The sequence below is a fragment of the Moschus berezovskii genome, chromosome 11, assembly GCF_049115385.1.
Source record: "Moschus berezovskii isolate FMDL1 chromosome 11, NW_MosBer_1.0, whole genome shotgun sequence".
NCBI classification, from domain to species: Eukaryota; Metazoa; Chordata; class Mammalia; order Artiodactyla; family Moschidae; genus Moschus; species Moschus berezovskii.
In genome coordinates this window covers 78,910,215-78,927,168 of record NC_142470.1, presented here as the reverse complement: position 1 = coordinate 78,927,168, position 16,954 = coordinate 78,910,215, and the positions used below count along the sequence as shown (strand labels likewise).

At 45.3% G+C, this 16,954-nt stretch overlaps 1 protein-coding gene across 1 annotated transcript in view; it reads left to right on the top strand.

Annotated features, from left to right (window-relative positions):
- Positions 1-16,954, top strand: part of SOCS5 (suppressor of cytokine signaling 5) — a 118,852-nt gene that overhangs the window by 96,974 nt on the left and 4,924 nt on the right. The gene's annotated exons all lie outside the window — the stretch shown is intronic.

Here is a 16,954-nt window from a genome sequence, read left to right as displayed (position 1 = left end):
CATGTACTGTTCATGAAATGTTCCCTTGTTATCTCTAATTTTCTTGAAGAGATCTCTAGTCTTTCCCATTCTATTGTTTGCATCTATTTGCATTGATCACTGAGGAAGGCTTTCTTATCTTTCCTTGCTATTCTTTGGAACTCTGCATTCAAACGGATATGTCTTTCCTTTTCTCCTTGTGCCTTTAGCTTCCCTTCTTTTCTCAGCTATTTGTAAGGCCTCCTCAGACAACCATTTTGCCTTTTTGCATTTCTTTTTCTTGGGGATGGTCTTGATCACTGCCTCCTGTACAATGTCACGAACCTCCATCCATAGTTCTTCAGGCACTCTATCAGATCTAATCCCTTGATTCTACTTGTCACTTCCATTGTATAATTGTAAGGGATTTGATTCAGGTCATACCTGAATGGTCTAGTGGTTTTCCCTGCTTTCTTCAATTTAAGTCTGAATTTGGCAATAAGGAGTTCATGATCTGAGCCACAGTCAGCTCCCAGACTTGTTCTCTCAGCTCCTCTTCAAACCTTCAAGTCTGAGTCTGGCTAATTGACCACACTTTATTATTATTGCTTTCATCATATTAACACACAAATTTTTTTTTCTCTGTGAATTCTCTAACATCCCAATTGCCATGGGATTAATCTGGAGTTTAAAGATGACATTTTTCTTCTCTTTGGAGAATACTGTGAGAAGGCCAACCCTGAATGCTCAAAAGAATAGCTTTTGTCTCTTGTGTTTCCATTAAGGAAAAAGATGTCAGCTGGGAGGCCAATCTTGTTTCTCTCTTCACCCCCAACCTATGAGAAACTGCCCTTCTGCCCATCTCAGGTATAGCTGCCTAGACCAGGGGGGCCTTTGACCTCAGGTTACCTTTCCCAAGGCCACTGACTTGTGGCCTGGTTTAAAAAAAAAAAAAAATGATCCACTAAGATTCCTTCTTCAGGCCGTAAGTGGGGGAAACTGAGAGGCTGCTGACATTTTGGAAATGGAAACCAAAGCAGACGGTAGTGGTACAGAAAGGGGAGAGAAGGAGGTGATCGCCAAGATGGTCACACACCAGATGAGGGCATAAAGGAGCCAGGGGCAGAGACGGGAGAATGGAGCAGACAACAGCAGCAACTAGAGGCCACGGGTTCCTAGAAAGACAGGGAGTGTGGCTTTAGCTTGGGACGGCTTTCCCATCTCAGTTCCGGCTCCATGGGAGCCAGCTGGGTCAAGGCTTCTTTTCTAGGGGTCACCATCCCTTCCTCACAGATCCTTGCACTAAATCCCTCTTCCCTGAGCCAGCTCAAGGTGGGTGGGGAGGTCTCTTTCTGAAAGAAGAAAAAATGTTTAGATCATTTACACTTAACGTAATTGTTGATAGAGTCAGGTTTTTATCTACCATCTTGCTGCTTATTTTCTACCTGTTCCCTTTATTCTGTTCTCTTTTTAATCTTTTTGTCTTGTTTTGTATTAATTTTGCATTTTTTAGTATTCCATTTTACCTCAACTACTGGTTGGCTAACTATATAACCTTGTCTTATTTTTCCAATAGTTGCTCTGGGATTTAAAATCTGCATAATTAATGTATCACAGGGTATCTTCAAATATTATCAGTTCAGTTCAGTTCAGTTCAGTCGCTCAGTTGTGTCCGACTCTCCGCGACCCCATGAATCACAGCACGCCAGGCCTCCCTGGCCATCACCAACTCCCGGAGTTCACTCAAACTCATGTCCACAGAGTCAGTGATGCCATCCAGCCATCTCATTCTCTGTCGTCCCCTTCTCCTCCCGCCCCCAACATTTCCCAGCATCAGAGTCTTTTCCAGTGAGTCAACTCGTTGCATGAGGTGGCCAAAGTATTGCAGTTTCAGCTTTAGCATCAGTCCCTCCAATGAACACCCAGGATTGATCTCCTTTAGAATGGACTGGTTGGATCTCCTTGCAGTATAAGGGACTCTCAAGAGTCTTCTCCAACACCACAGTTCAAAAGCATCAATTCTTCGGCAATCAGCCTTCTTCACAGTCCAACTCTCACATCCATACATGACCACGGGAAAAACCATAGCCTTGACTAGACGGACCTTTGTTGGCAAAGTAATGTCTCTGCTTTTTAATATACTATCAAGGTTGGTCATAACTTTCCTTCCAAGGAGCAAGCGTCTTTTAATTTCCTGGCTGCAATCAGCATCTGCAGTGATTTTGGAGCCCAAAAAAATAAAGTCTGACACTGTTTCCACTGTTTTTCCATCTATTTCCCAGGAAGTGATGGGACCAGATGCCATGATCTTTGTTTTCTGAATGTTGAGCTTCAAGCCAACCTTTTCACTCTCCTCTTTCACTTTCATCAAGAGGCTTTTAAGTTCCTCTTCACTTTCTGCCATAAGGGTAGTGTCATCTGCATATCTGAGGTTATTGATATTTCTCCTGGCAATTTTGATTCCAGCTTGTGCTTCTTCCAGCCCAGCATTCCTCATGATGTACTCTGCATATAAGTTAAATAAGCAAGGTGACAATATACAGCCTTGACGTACTCCTTTTCCTATTTGGAACTAGTCTGTTGTTCCATGTACAGTTCTGACTGTTGCTTCCTGATCTGCATACAGGTTTCTCAAGAGGCAGGTCAGGTGGTCTGGGATTCCCATCTCTTTCAGAATGTTCCACAGTTTATTGTGATCCACACAGTCAAAGGCTTTGGCATAGTCAATGAAGCAGAAATAGATATATTTCTGGAACTCTCTTGCTTTCTCCATGATCCAGCAGATGTTGGCAATTTGATCTCTGGTGACTCTGCCTTTTCTAAAACCTGCTTGAACATCTGGGAGTTCACGGTTCACATATTGCTGAAGCCTGGCTTGGAGAATTTTGAGCATGACTGTACTAGCCTGTGAGATGAGTGCAACTGTGCGGTAGTTTGAGCATTCTTTGGCATTCCCTTTCTTTGGGATTGGAATGAAGACTGACCTTTTCCAGTCCTGTGGCCACTGCCGAGTTTTCCAAATTTGCTGGCATAATGAGTGCAGCACTTTCACAGCATCATCTTTCAAGATTTGAAATAGCTCAACTGGAATTCCATCACCTCCACTAGCTTTGTTCATAGTGATGCTTTCTAAGGCCCATTTGACTTCACATTCCAAGATGTCTGGCTCTAGGTCAGTGATCACACCATCGTGACTATCTTGGTCGTGAAGATCTTTTTTGTACAGTTCTTCTGTGTATTCTTGCCACCTCTTCTTAATATCTTCTGCTTCTCTTAGGTCCATACCATTTCTGTCCTTTATCGAGCCCATCTTTGCATGAAATGTTCCCTTGGAATCTCTAATTTTCTTGAAGAGATCTCTTGTTTTTCCTATTGTGTTGTTTTCCTCTATTTCTTTGCATTGATCACTGAGGAAGGCTTTCTTATCTCTCCTTGCTATTTTTTGGAACTCTGCATTCAGATGCTTATATCTTTCCTTTTCTCCTTTGCTTTTCGCTTCTCTTCTTTTCACAGCTATTTGTAAGGCCTCCTCAGAGAGCCATTTTGCTTTTTTGCATTTCTTTTCCATGGAGATGGTCTTGGTCCCCATATAGAACTTTCCAACAGTATGCTCCTGTGCTCCCCTCCTGTACTTTGTGCTACTGTTATATATTTTATTGCTGTATATGCTATTAACACCATAATACATTCTTTTGCTTTAAGTCATTAGTCTTTTAAATTTTTTTAGTAAGGGTAAAAAAGGTCTCTTATTTTTACCCACATTATTTACTATTTCCCGATCTCTCCAGGCCTTTGTGTTGATCCAACTTTCCATCTGGCATTATTTTCCTACTGCCTGAAGAACTTTAATATTTTTTAAGTTCAGGCCTATTGGCAACAAATGCTTGCATCTTTTGTCTGTCTGAAAAAGTCATCATTTCACCTTCATTTTTAAATTACATCTTTGCTAGATTTAAAATTCTGGGTTGACTTTTTTTTTAACACTTTAAGATGCATTCCACTGTCTTCTGGGTTGCATTGTTTCTTATAATAAATCTGTGACAAGTTTTATCTTTGTTCCTCTGTACAAAATGTGTCTTTTTCTCTGGATGCTTTAAAGATGTTCTTTTGTCACTGTTTTTCAGAAACTTGATCATATTGTGTCATGGTGTAAGACATTTCTATCTGTAGATTTATAGTTCTCAACAAATTTGGGGAAAATTTTTGGCCGTAATTTCTTCAAATACTTTTTCTGTTTATTCCTCTCTTCCATCTTTCTGGAAGTCCAATTTCGTGGACACCAGACTGCTTGATATTATTGCACAGGTGATTGGAACTGTGCTATGCACTTTAAAAATGTATGCATTTTCTTTATATGTAAATTAAAACCTAATATAGTTGATTTAAATCAATGAGAATATATACAAGACCCAGCACCATTCATGGCACACAATAGGTGATTAATAAATCTGTTTTTCATCTCCCCAACCTCACCTCTTTCTTTCTGTGCTCGAGCTCGTTTTATCCAGTTCACACATTTCAGCCTCTTTTCGCTTCTCACACCCCTCTGCCTCTCCAAATTCCTCCCATCCTTCAGGGCACAGTTTGAATCCCTCCACCCTGAACATTTTCCAGGTTAACTTAGGTCACAGTTCAGGTCTAAGCATTCACCGCTTGCCTCCCCAGAATTAAGCATGATTGTGTATTGATGCGCGTCTTTCACAGTGCAAGGATGCTTCTTGCCTCACTTTTGATTCTGAATTCCTCAGGGATGAGTACTATAATACTTTTTCCTCCTGCAACATCATCAGCGCCTGCTCCAACAGAGCCAAGAGGGGTTTCTCATTGTGAATCAGCTGGGACACAGCCTCCCAAGCATCCTGGAGCACCAAAGACCTCCTGCCCCTGGCCAGCCAGCTCCCTGGGGGAAGAAACTGCTCCAGAGTGACACTGTGGTATTCTGAAGGAAAAAGGACTCTGGAGGCCAACCATCCTGGTAGAAATCTCAGCCCTGCCTGCTTCCTTCTATAAAACTCTGGCCAAGTTACTTAGGCAGACTGAGTCCCAGTTTCCTCAACAGTTTCAAGGATGTGATGGCGTAAAACAGAGACTTGTGTCAAGCCCCTGGCTATTATCTGCTGTCATGAGAGCTGGATTCATGAATGTAGCACAGGGCTCCAGTCTTTCAGGGGGTACATGAAGCTGGTACTCATTCAGAAAACACCTAGACTTGTGAATTTTTGTGCCAGCTATGAACTCATTTCCCCAGGCTGTGTCTAAGAGCTCTGCATCCCTCACAAAAGCTGATTGTGTTTCTTTAGTCCCATCCACACATCTGGTTGCACTTACTGATCTAAAAATGTATCCATCCTTCTTGGCATGTTCACGTTTCTGAACATGGTGCAGCCCCAAGGGGGAAAAGCTCGTAAATACCATGCATTAGAAAAATTAATGCCATGCATTTACATCCTTCCAAAAAAGGAAGGTCTAGGACAAGGAGCATCGCCCTCTGTGAGCAGCAGGCACATGGGCAGCTCTGCACGCCAGGGACGCTCCAGCATCCCTGGGACTTGAATCTAGTGGTCTTGCTGGTGGTGGTGGAGTCAGTCACTCAGTTGTATCCGACTGTGACCACGTGGACAGTAGCCCACTGGGCCCCTCTGTCCATGGGATTCTGCAGACAAGAATACTGGAGTGGATTGCCATTTCCTTCTCCAGTCTAGTCGTCTTCGGCTAGGAAAACCCCTCCAAAGCAGTGAGCAGGACTTCTAGGCCAAGGAATCCAGAAAACAAGTTCTTTTGACTACCTAGTAAAGGTTTACTTCCAAAGGTGAGAGGAGTAGCAGGGAGAAGTCAAGAGACGGGACACTGGGTTCTGCCTTTAGGTTTCCCGAGTGACCAAGAGCATGCCACTCATTGTCTGCGGGCCTCTCCTACCCACCTGTGCGCAATCACTTATGTCTCCATGCAGCTGTGATTCTGTGAATGTCTCGGAAATGAGGCAGAGGTATTTGTCTGTGTGTTTGTATCTGTCCATGTTCTTAATGCCAATTAAGTGCTTGGCATGTAGCAGATACTTCACGCATGTTTTTTAAACAGATGAATGTTATAAGGTTGACATTGTAAGCCTCTAGATATGCACTCTGCCCTCAATTACTGTGACATCAAGCAACTTCATCTCTGAGCTCCAGTTTCCTCATTTGTAGAACAGATAATGAGGTCTACACGTGATGACTGTGAAAATTAAAACAGGAAACCCTCATTTTAAGTGGACTTGAGAAGTCCTGAAGGGGGGTCTTTCACATGCAAACCACCAGTTGCATTTTATTTTACAGTTCTGGGCAGGAAGAAGCTTACCTTACCACCCCATTAGAAGGAAGTATGATTTTCTCTTCACCTAATAACAGCCCAGCCAATGAAAAAGTCTGATAACTCAGCCAAGGAGAAACTGTCACCATCCTGACCCCTCACTTTCCTTGGATGGACTTTCATTCAAAGCAGCCCCCCTCAACTTCCTCCTTGATCTCTATAAAGTTACACTCCTCTCCTTTTTTCTCTAGACTTGCGCATGGCTTGCCATAGCTTGCATGTCCTGCATTGCAATTCTTCTGCTATTCCCAAATAAACCCACTTTGCTAGTAAAAATAACTGGGTGTCTTAAAGATAGAGATGGTTAAAGGAGATGTTTGTTAACTCCATAAAGGGTGCCTAATACAGAGAGACTGCTCACTAAATGACAGTGATCGTGCTTATCGTTATATCTACCACAATTCTGCTCGTTGGGTTTTTGGGATGGCTGTAGGAATTTCCTCTCTTGTTTCTTTTTTCCCCACTCTCACACTCCCAGTATGGATTTTCTCACTCAACTGGCTGTCTCTAAAGATCAAACCAAAAGAACGGGCTTGTGTTGTAGTAGATTAGATGTGAATTCAAGCTGAACAAAGAAAGAAGTTATGAAAAGAGATGGGGAACTTTCCCCAGGAAGTCTGTTGGAATATACAGATGTTTTCATCAGTGACTGGCTCCAGGGGTGACCCATATGGGTCCATATGAGCTTTTACTTAATGGCCTCTACGGGCCGTGAATAGCTCAAGGAAACTGTGATGAGGCCAGTGGGCTCAGTCAGAGATGCTCTGTGTGCGATCTGCTCCACAGAGACCCACGGGTCTTTGAAGTTACAGAGCTGCTGAGATGCATTAGTGCGACCCAAGGATACAATGAAAGAAGTAGATCCCTGCCTGGCACCCAGCCAGCCCTGAGGCCTGAGTCTGAAAGAGGTAATAGAGAACGGGCCCGCTAGACCTGCTTTCTCATTAGACTTTGATGCACTGGGTCTTTGTAGAACCTCCTGGCACCTTTAAAGCCAACCTAGGGCACTTGACAGCCTCGCTGGCATGCCAGCACAGCCTCAGTGGCCAGGTCTGGTGGGCTCACGTACCTACAGTGACCCCTTCTGTCCTCCTGCCTGTTTCACTGTGGGTTCAGTTTATAAGGGGAGAAGAGGAGTCACATTCTAGGCTGAGCTGTGTCCTCCAGAGGCTCTCCCACCAGTGTTGGGGGCTGCCAACCCACCCCCAGGGCCAGTTCACTAAAGAAGCTGGGCCGTTGGTTCCTGTTGGGAGGGACTGGGATGAGGGTAGGTGAAGTGAAGGGGAAGGGATGTTGTGAGTTGTGAGTGGTGCAGAGAAGAGAGAAAATTTCTGCTTGTGTTTCTCAACTGCTTCACTAGCTCAGTCAGCTGAAGATAGGGAGGGCTGACCGAGGACAGGTAGGCAGCGTGAAGAGCAGGTTATACTGGGCTGGGCTGAGCTAAGTGGAGTTAGAAAGACAGATCCTACTCTCTTAGAATCCCCTGGACTGAGGCATCCGTTCTAGGCAGAGATTGAGTTTGTTTTCCTAAAATTGTCTCTGGCAGCTGAAGCAGAGACATGCTTGACTTCTGGACAAGACACCCAGGGAGACCACCTCAAGTCCCCAGAAGCGAGTCTCCTGAAGGTGCCCTCGCAAAGCTGCGGGGCTGCCTCCACTTCCACCGGCCCTGCTCCTCATTCCCACCCTTCCTCTGCCCTCACTGTTCTTCCCCCATGGGAATGACTTCGTGCCTGCTTCCCCAAGGGCCTTCCAGACTTCCGCACTTATCTGACTGCATTTTACCACATCCTGACCCCCATTCTCCATTTGTTTTCTCTGGGTCCTTTCCCCTGAATACCTGACTGCTGTAGAGGCAAGACACGTAATTCTAGAATACAGAACTCGGGATACAGTAAATGCTTCTTGAATGAGTGACTGCAAGGCTGTGTTATCTCAGAGCTTAAAGTGCGATTCCAGGGCTTCTCCAGGTGGTCTAATGGTTAGGAATCCACCTGCCAACACAGAGGACACGGGTTTAACCCCTGGTCTTGGAAGATCCCATGTGCCACAGGGCCATCAAACCCACGTGCCACAACTGCTGAAGCCCGTGCACCGAGAGCTTATGCTCCGCAAAAAGAGAAGCCCCTGCAGTGAGCAGCCTACATGCCGCAGGAAGAGAAGCCCCCACTCGCCACAAACAGAGAAAGGCCTTGTGGAGCAATGAAGACCCAGTGCAGCCAAAACATTTAAAATAAAAAATAAATTAAAAGTTTGGGTCATAACAGGTGTACACATTCCAACTTATACCTTAGGGATTATTATTGAGGAACCTGGGGTTTCTAAGGCTGCAGCTGTGAGTCCTCTGAGGCTGGTGAGGATGGCAGGACCAGGGCTAAAGGCATTAGGCAAATGTCGCAGCCCTGCCACCAATTTATGTGTGATGGAGAATAAGTCATGTAGCATTTCTCCCTGTACTTACCTGTTCAGTGGGTCACCACCCACTTGTATAAAGTATTGAGAGCAGAAAATGGGGCAGTTTTGAAAGTGGTTTGGTAATGCTGAATAAATGAAGGAGATTATTATTCTCAGGGGTTCATGAGGGATTCATTCGAAACATCCTTAGTGATAATCTACTCTGCATCAGATACTAGGAATACAAATACAAAGGTGCCTCAAACCTTGCCCCTGGGAAGCTGGGGAGAGAGACTCAAGTACTAACAATGGGAGCAGCATTGTAGGAAAAGGGGAGGAAAATGTCTGGGGGGCAGACAGGAGTGCATTTGAAGAGACCTTTGGGAATCATCAGATGTCTCCAGGAAGAAGAGTGGAGAGAAAGGAGCCTGACGGAAGTGAAGATTGAGGGCGTGGACAGGAGCTGTGAATGGTGCCTTGTGGCTCCAGTGGAGAAAAGCAGGGTGACAAGGATGCCAGGGAGCTCAGCACAGATGCTAGGAAGGTAGGTGGCTGAGCTGGGGAGCTCTGCCACCCTGGGAGTGCAGGGGGAGGAAATGTCAGAACCCTTCTGGGACTCCAGCTGGTGCAACCACAGGCAGAGCCTGGAGTTACTGGGTGAGCAGGGAGGCCAGGCCCTCCAGGCTGCTCAGCACAGATGGGCAGAAGCACACTGCCTGTGTTGTAGCCATGCGTTCCGGGAGACAAACTCACTCAGAAGGACAATGCAGACAGTGAAGTGCAGTCTATTACACCGGCAGGCCCAAGGCAGAGTCTCCTCTTAGCCAAGGACCCGGACCAGTTTTTGTGAAAACCTTATATACCCTAGGTGTACGCCAAACCCAGCTCCCCAAATTCCCTGAAACTAGTCTGAACAAAGGAAAAGAAAGATACAATCAAAGTTAACCCGTGATTCCTATGCCTTATGCCTAAGTAGTTAACAGTGGACAGTTATCAATAGGCCTGTGGTCATACCCCAATAAGTGTAATAGAATATATGATTCTACTCGGTTACACAGATAATTAGGGTATTCTTTTAGGCAACGGAGAGTCTAGGTATGAGCCCTGGGGCTCTTCCTTCCAGGAGCCTAGTTTTCTTCCTTCCGGGGGCCTGGTTTTCCAGTTGGTATGTCGTTTCCATAAATACTGGGCATATAGCTCAAAGTCCGCAGTCCGGCCCAAGATGGAGTCCTGCTTTCAAGATAGAGCCTGTTCTGTTTCCTCCTTCACCTGCTCCTTCTCTTAAGAGCTCCAAGGGCAGCCAGGTCAGATTACTCTCCTGCTACTCAAACGTGTAAAACTCTCACCTCTGTGCCTCTGCACAACTCTCCCTCTGCATGGACTGTTGGTAATGGCCCTCACCCTCCAAGTCCCTGCTTCCAAGTCACTTCCCACCCCGGGGCCCTTCTCGGCCCGTGTGTCCTCCTCACCATTCTCTGTTATGGCGCTCCATTGTTCCTTTAACACCACGTAACACAAGGGTCCTTGTCTTTCCTGTGTCTCCCCTCTAACATGTCCGACCTGTGAGGCTGGGGACTTTGTCTCTCATCCCGAGTTGTTGCTGGCACACAGTAGGTGCTGAATAGCTGAATCAATGGCCTGGCTGTAAAGCGTGACTTGAAGGGTGTTGCACTTAAACCTGCAGTATCATCCATGGGTTATGGTGGGGATCAGCATCCCCCATAGTAGAAATCAAGACATCGGGGTCCCCTTCTTGGTCTTAAATATGTATCACATTAAATTTCAGAGTAGGTGACAAGGAGAATAGACCACAAAGCGCCAAGGCTGAAATCTGGCTCTGCACCTGCCTCTCCTCACTCCCCGAGCATCATGTCCTAAATCCTGAATCCCAAATCTAGCCAGAGTGGGAAGCCCAAGGCGGACACAGTCCTAAATTCAGCCTGGTCAAGGAAACTCAGCTGGCACAGGAAGGTCTCCCATAGGGCCTGGGCCAGCTACAGAGAATGGAAAGAACGGGCTTCAATGGGCAAAAGCTGCCATTACCTTACTTGGCGACACACGTGTCTTTTTAAATAACAGATTTAAATAAGTAATGCAAACTGTGAAAATCTGTGGTTAAAAATGAAAGAGGAGGGGTGGGAATAAAGACTAGCAGATGGTTGCCGGGCCTCCCTCTCTGACAGGTGGGACAGATCATCTACACCAACACATCCCGAAAGGTCTTCTCTCTTAGTGGGGTGTTTATTGGCATCCTGCAGAATGAACCCTGCATGTTCAGACTGCTTCAGCAGCCCAGCCCAGAGCAGCTCTGAAAAGAGGACCTTGGCCTTGGCTGGGCCTCACCTGTGGCTATCCCTCACCAAAAGGGGGGCAAGGAGAGAGAAAATCCTGCAAGTCTAGGCAAAGGCACGATCCAACCAGAGGTGGGGAGGAAAGACTCGACGCTAGCCCTTGGGGCATCTGAGTCAGCGGCTCACTCACACTCACTCACACACATGTGTGCTGCCTCTTGCAGTCTCCTGGCCCTCTTCACATCTGCTGTGCCCACACCTGCTCTCTGACAGTCATGACTGTCGGGTCCTTTAAAAGACCCCACCTGACCCTCTAGCTGGTTCACGGAGCAGAGTCTTGGGCCCCGAGCTAGACTGTGGCCCACTGGGAGGTGGAGACCAGCCCCTGTCCTCTAGTATTCCCAAGGCCAGTCACAGGCCTAGTGCCCAAGGGGCTCAGGCGCAGCCACCTTCATTTCCCAGCAGAGCCATCAGTTTGGGGTCAGACTCATTTCTGCGGCCACCACTGAGGATCATGGGCAGGCCTCCTCCCCACATCCTCCAGCCCCCGGGTGTGCTAGCAGTGAAGGCTGGATGCTGATGCTGAGTCAGCGCTGCGTCCACAGGGTGTCCCTTGAGGGACCGGCAGGGAGCTATCCTAGGAAGCAAACCTTCATCTCGTCTCAGGGTCACCTGCCATCACTAAGCACTTGTCGGGCTGGCCACTGTGCTGAAAGCTTTACATGCAGAATCACTTTAAATCCTCACAACACCCTACGAGATGTGCCAGCATCACCCCCATCATTGTCATCTGCATTTAGTAGAAGAGGAACCTGAGATGCAGAGAGGGCACGGAGCTGGTCCGCGGTCACAGTAAGCGGGATGTGGACCCCGCAGTCCTGCCCCTCGGTGTGCGCTCCAAACCCCAGGGAAGCCTCAGCCGTGCCGCACAGCCTCCCTGACTGCACTGCCCCTCAGTCACTAGCACCTATACATAGGCTGCAGGACTGTGCAGGCTCAGCTGCTAGTGCCCCGGTCAAGTCCTTGCCTCTCCCTGAACCCTCGGTTTCTCATTAGTACAATAATACAGGATTTGGGAGAAAAGCCATCTCACAGGGTGATCGGAAGAAAAATGTGTGTAACAGGCTTAGAACACTGCCTGGTACCAGACACGCTCAACAAATACGAGCTTTGTCACTATTATGGATAATATGAGTGTTCCAGTGGGAACTTCCAAGTCCTTGTCTTGGAACGGATCTACAGTCCCTTCTCCATAGGGTCCATGTACTGACCTCCCATATCCACTGTCTTTTTAACATCTCCCTCCAGCTCATTCTTCCACCTTCTCCTTTTCTCCTCCTTCCACTCGCAACTTGCCATTGAATCTGTTTAATTCATTTTAATGCTCGGAGCCCCAGATCCCTGACTGTGACAGATTGAGGGGGTGGGGTGGAGGTGGAGAATGGAGGAGCTTGTGTAACAGGACATAAATAAACTTGCACATGCTTCTTGGTTTTTACTTGCAGATTTTATCGCATCTCAGGGCAATCTTTGCTTTGTCTTCTCTAGAATCAGTGGGAGGATGTTTTATTCATGCCCATCTCCCCAGCACGCAGTGCAGGAGGCACCCAGTGTGCCATGCGCTTGGTTCTGTGAGAGCCGATGTTTATGCCAGGTGCTGTTTGCTCTCAGGGCTTCACACACTCACTCACTGATGCTCTGATACCATTTAATGTCCCCACGCCCAGCAGATAGTAAGCACTCCGATGTCTGGCTAGCAGGGAGCGGTGTCCAGTCTCTACCCTCTACACCCTTTTCAAACCCCCATCTCAGGCTTGGTGACTCATGACTTCTGGCCGCACCCCTCTCTAATATTTAGGAAGGGGGTTTCAGTGCAAACTTTGAACGCGATGAATGGCCCAGGTGACAATGACAAAAGTGAGCGCACACCTAAAGCAACTTAGGTGCTTCCCTACAGGGTGTGACTTGAGCAGCATCAAATCATCTAAAACCTCTCCCTCAGCACTGGTAAGACATTCTAGCTACTTTTCCAAGAGGCTCTCTGGAAACTGCAAATCATGGAGGTGTAACACATCACACCAAGTCACGGTCAGATAGGCTTGGGTTCACATCCTGTCCCTTTATTTTTTGAGCACATTCCTGATGTCCTCTGAGCCACAGCTTCCTCAGTGATGGAGCGAGGGTTGTGGGCTACCCTGAGGGGCCATGGGAAGATGACCCAGTTCAAAGGTCAGCCATTTAGTGGATGGCTTCCTCACTCGTAACAGCCCACCGAGTACAGGCTACTAAGGAAAGAAGAATTTCGAGGGAGAAAGAAGGAAGGATGATTTTAGCATCTGTCAGGGCTGGGGTGGGACGGGGTGGTGGGTGGAGGCTGGGAAGGGAGCAAGCTGTTTACCGGCACAGTCAACAAATAAGGATCCAGACTATAAAGCCAGGCATTGTGCTAAGTGCTGAGGCAGTGAAAAGGAATTTTTATTTATAAGTTATACTCCACCTACTTCCCAAGAGAATTTGAAGGTGACTCAAAATGAAAACCACATATGCAACATGATCAGTAAAACAGAAAATCAAATCCATGGAAATGAAGGAAAGAAACCAACACTGATGATCACCATGCGTCAAGTGCTTGAGTGTCATCATCGTTTAATCCAGCAACCCCATTTTACAGATCAGAAAGGCAAGAGCAAAGAGGCAGGCCCAGACCAAGTGCATGTGCAAGCACAATCGGCTTGAGATATTTAGGAGCCTGTGAAAATGTTTAAAACATTCTTTTAAAATCAGAGTAAGAAGAAAAATTTAGGTTGAAGAAAATGTTTTAATATACAATCTTAATATATTCTTCTTTATACCTCTATACTTTCTATACAATTGTAAAATATAATTTTTACTATTTTTAATGGAGGAGGGGACTCACAAATGGAAAACTGCCCCAAAAGTCATCCTGCAGCCCCAAACCTCAGCCTAACTCCAAACCTGTATGTGAGAGTATTTATTGTTATTGAGTATCATGTGCAAGTCAACTCTGAAACTAGAGAGAGAGTATGAAGAGATAAATAATTTTCAGTTTCATAAAAAGGATGTATGGTGGGGCACATGTACTTACTTTACAATGTGATTGTAGTTTTCTTATTTTCTTTGTAACTAGTCAGCCCTTTCTTATCAGTTCCACCAGGGAGCCAACCCCTAATTGGCTGGGGGGTTAGATAAATGTTGTCCAATTTGATAAATTTCCAATCTGGTTCAGTAACTAAAATTGTCTAAGTAATGGATGACTCCATTGAATCTCAACCTTTGTAAGACTGTTTTGTCTGCCTCCTGAATCCAATGTGGCAAACGGTTCTGACGAGATCATTGTAGCATCCTGGGAGAAAGTCCCTGGAGCATCAGTGGATCCTCACAGCTCTCCACTGCCAGGGTATGGACCAACCTGCTACCTGAGCTGATGGACCACTGAGGTGGGATGAGCTACATCTTGCTTTACAGGGTGCTGTGCCAGGATGCCTGGGGCCTGTTCTGTTATCTCTCCATCCTCCTTCCCACAATCTATGAAAAGAGAAGAAACAATATTTCCTCTCTTTATTTTCTAAAAACTAGTCAGGCAGGCCTAATTCTTGATACGTTAAATGAGAGATGAAGGAATTCAGAAAACCTTTTCTTTTAACAATGACTGCATTCCATCCAAGAATTTTGCTATGACTCAGACAAAAACCTAATTGGAATATACTGAGCTAGTATTCTGTCTTCCCCTTACCTCCTACACCAAACATTGCTTCAGTGGGCAAGTAACCCCAGAACAAGATTTATAGGATGTGAAAATTCATCGAAAAATAATTTCAGAGTGTCAACCCTGTTGCAGAAACATGTTAGTTCAACAGGAGAAACCAACTATGGTGTATTAAATCCCCCCCAAAAAATGTATTCTGTGGGTCCTTTCACAAAGAATATTGAACAACATGATGAACACCGTTTTCAATGCTTTCTTGAACCTACTGGATCACAGGTTTATTATACAAGAATATAACTCGGGAACAGCTGGGTGGAAGAGATGCATAGGGTAAGGTATGGGGAACGGACACAGAGCTTCCATGCCCTTTCCAGATGCACCACCCTTCCCCCATCTGCATCTGCTCACTCACCCAGAAGCTCTCTGAACCCTGGCCTTTTGAGTTTTTAATGGAGGCTTCATCACATAGACATGATCAATTAAATCATTGGTCATAAGCAACTGATTCAACATCTAGCCCTCTCTCCTCCACAGAGGACAGGAGTGGGAACTTCACTGCTTACTTTGCAAAACTTCTTCCAATACCTTTTGATATAGGGGCTTCCCTGATGGCTCAGTGGGTAAAGAATCTGCCTGCAGTGCAGGAGACACAGGTTTGATCCCTGTGTTGGGAAGATCCCCTAAAGGAAGAAATGGCAACCCACTCCAGTATTCTTGTCTGGGAAATCCCATGGGCAGAGGAGCCTAGTGGGCTACCATCCGAAGGGTCCAAAAGAGTTGGACACAACTGAGTGACTAAGCAACGCCTCAACAAAAGTAGACTAGAATATTCAGTATTTCTGTATGAAAGGGGGATCATCAGGTGAGTTCAGTTACGCTATACCTGGCGTTCCTAACAGTTGAATACAGGCTAGACACCCCAGAGAAGATAGCACAGCACTGTCCACCTAGGTTTCTCAAGCAATGTTTAGATGGGGGAAGAAAGTCACTATCCTCCTCTCCCACCTTGAAGGAGATCAGGGAGAATTTAAGAAAACAATGATAGGTTGTGGGGTTTTTTTTTAAAGATTCATTGTGATTCAAAATTTGGGCCAGAAGTAGTTTGAGAGTTTGTGCTGGACTTCTATTAAGCTTTATTAAGAGATATTTTAAAGGATGTGCTAAGAAATGCAGAGGTATTCTACATTCATAGATGGTTGAGTTGGTATTATGAAGAGGTCATTTTCACAAGTTTATATATAGATTCGATGCATCTCAATTAAAATCCCAATACATAGTTACATGTAGAATCTGGCAAGTTTATTATAAAACTCATTTGAAAGTGCAACAATGAGAAGAAAAACAAGGTGAAGGGATTGTCCTAGCAGGTATTATGATGAACTACAAAGCCACAGTAATTAAGACAGTGTGACATCGGCACAGAAGTGCCAAAGATGCAGAATAAAGAGCCCATGGACAGACCACACATACAGGGATGCTTGATATATGATAGAGGTAGGATTATAGAGCACTGGAAAGAACAAGCTATTAAAAAAAAGATGCTGAAAAAAGAGTTATGGGGAAATGGATTCTAAGTGGGGATTAATTTCTTTGTGGGGTCTTTAAGGATCAGTCCAACATGGCCATAGAAATTACACTCAGAGAGGCATACGAAATGAAAGGATTTATTATACTCATGGGTCCAAGAAGAGAGAGGCATGGCAGGCTACACAAGGTCATTTATATCTCAATTTAAAAAAAAAATAATGCATACAGTATGTGACTTATTTACCAAAGCCTAAAAATAGACTCAACTACTAGCTTAAACTACAGTTGGCCTTATGTACTTGCATGTTGTGCATCAGTGAATTCAACCAGTTGGGTATTAAAACTATTCAGGGGAAAAAATTCCAGAAAGTTCTAAAAAGCAAAACTTGAATTGGCCATCCTTCAGCAACTACTTATAGAACTTACATTGCATTTACAACTATTTACATAGCATTTACATTGTATTAGGTATTATACATAATCTAGAAATGATTTAAAATATATAGAAGGATTGCATAGGTTATTTGCAAATACTACACTATTTTATATAAGAGAGCATCTTAGGATTTTGGTATCTGTGGAGGTCCTGGAACCAATCCCCTGTCAACACCAAGGGATGACTGTATGTGAAATTGCTGTTATTTAACCATTTTTGTGAGACAAAATGGCAATTTCCTACAGTTTACCCTAGATAGAGTAAAGCAGTGGG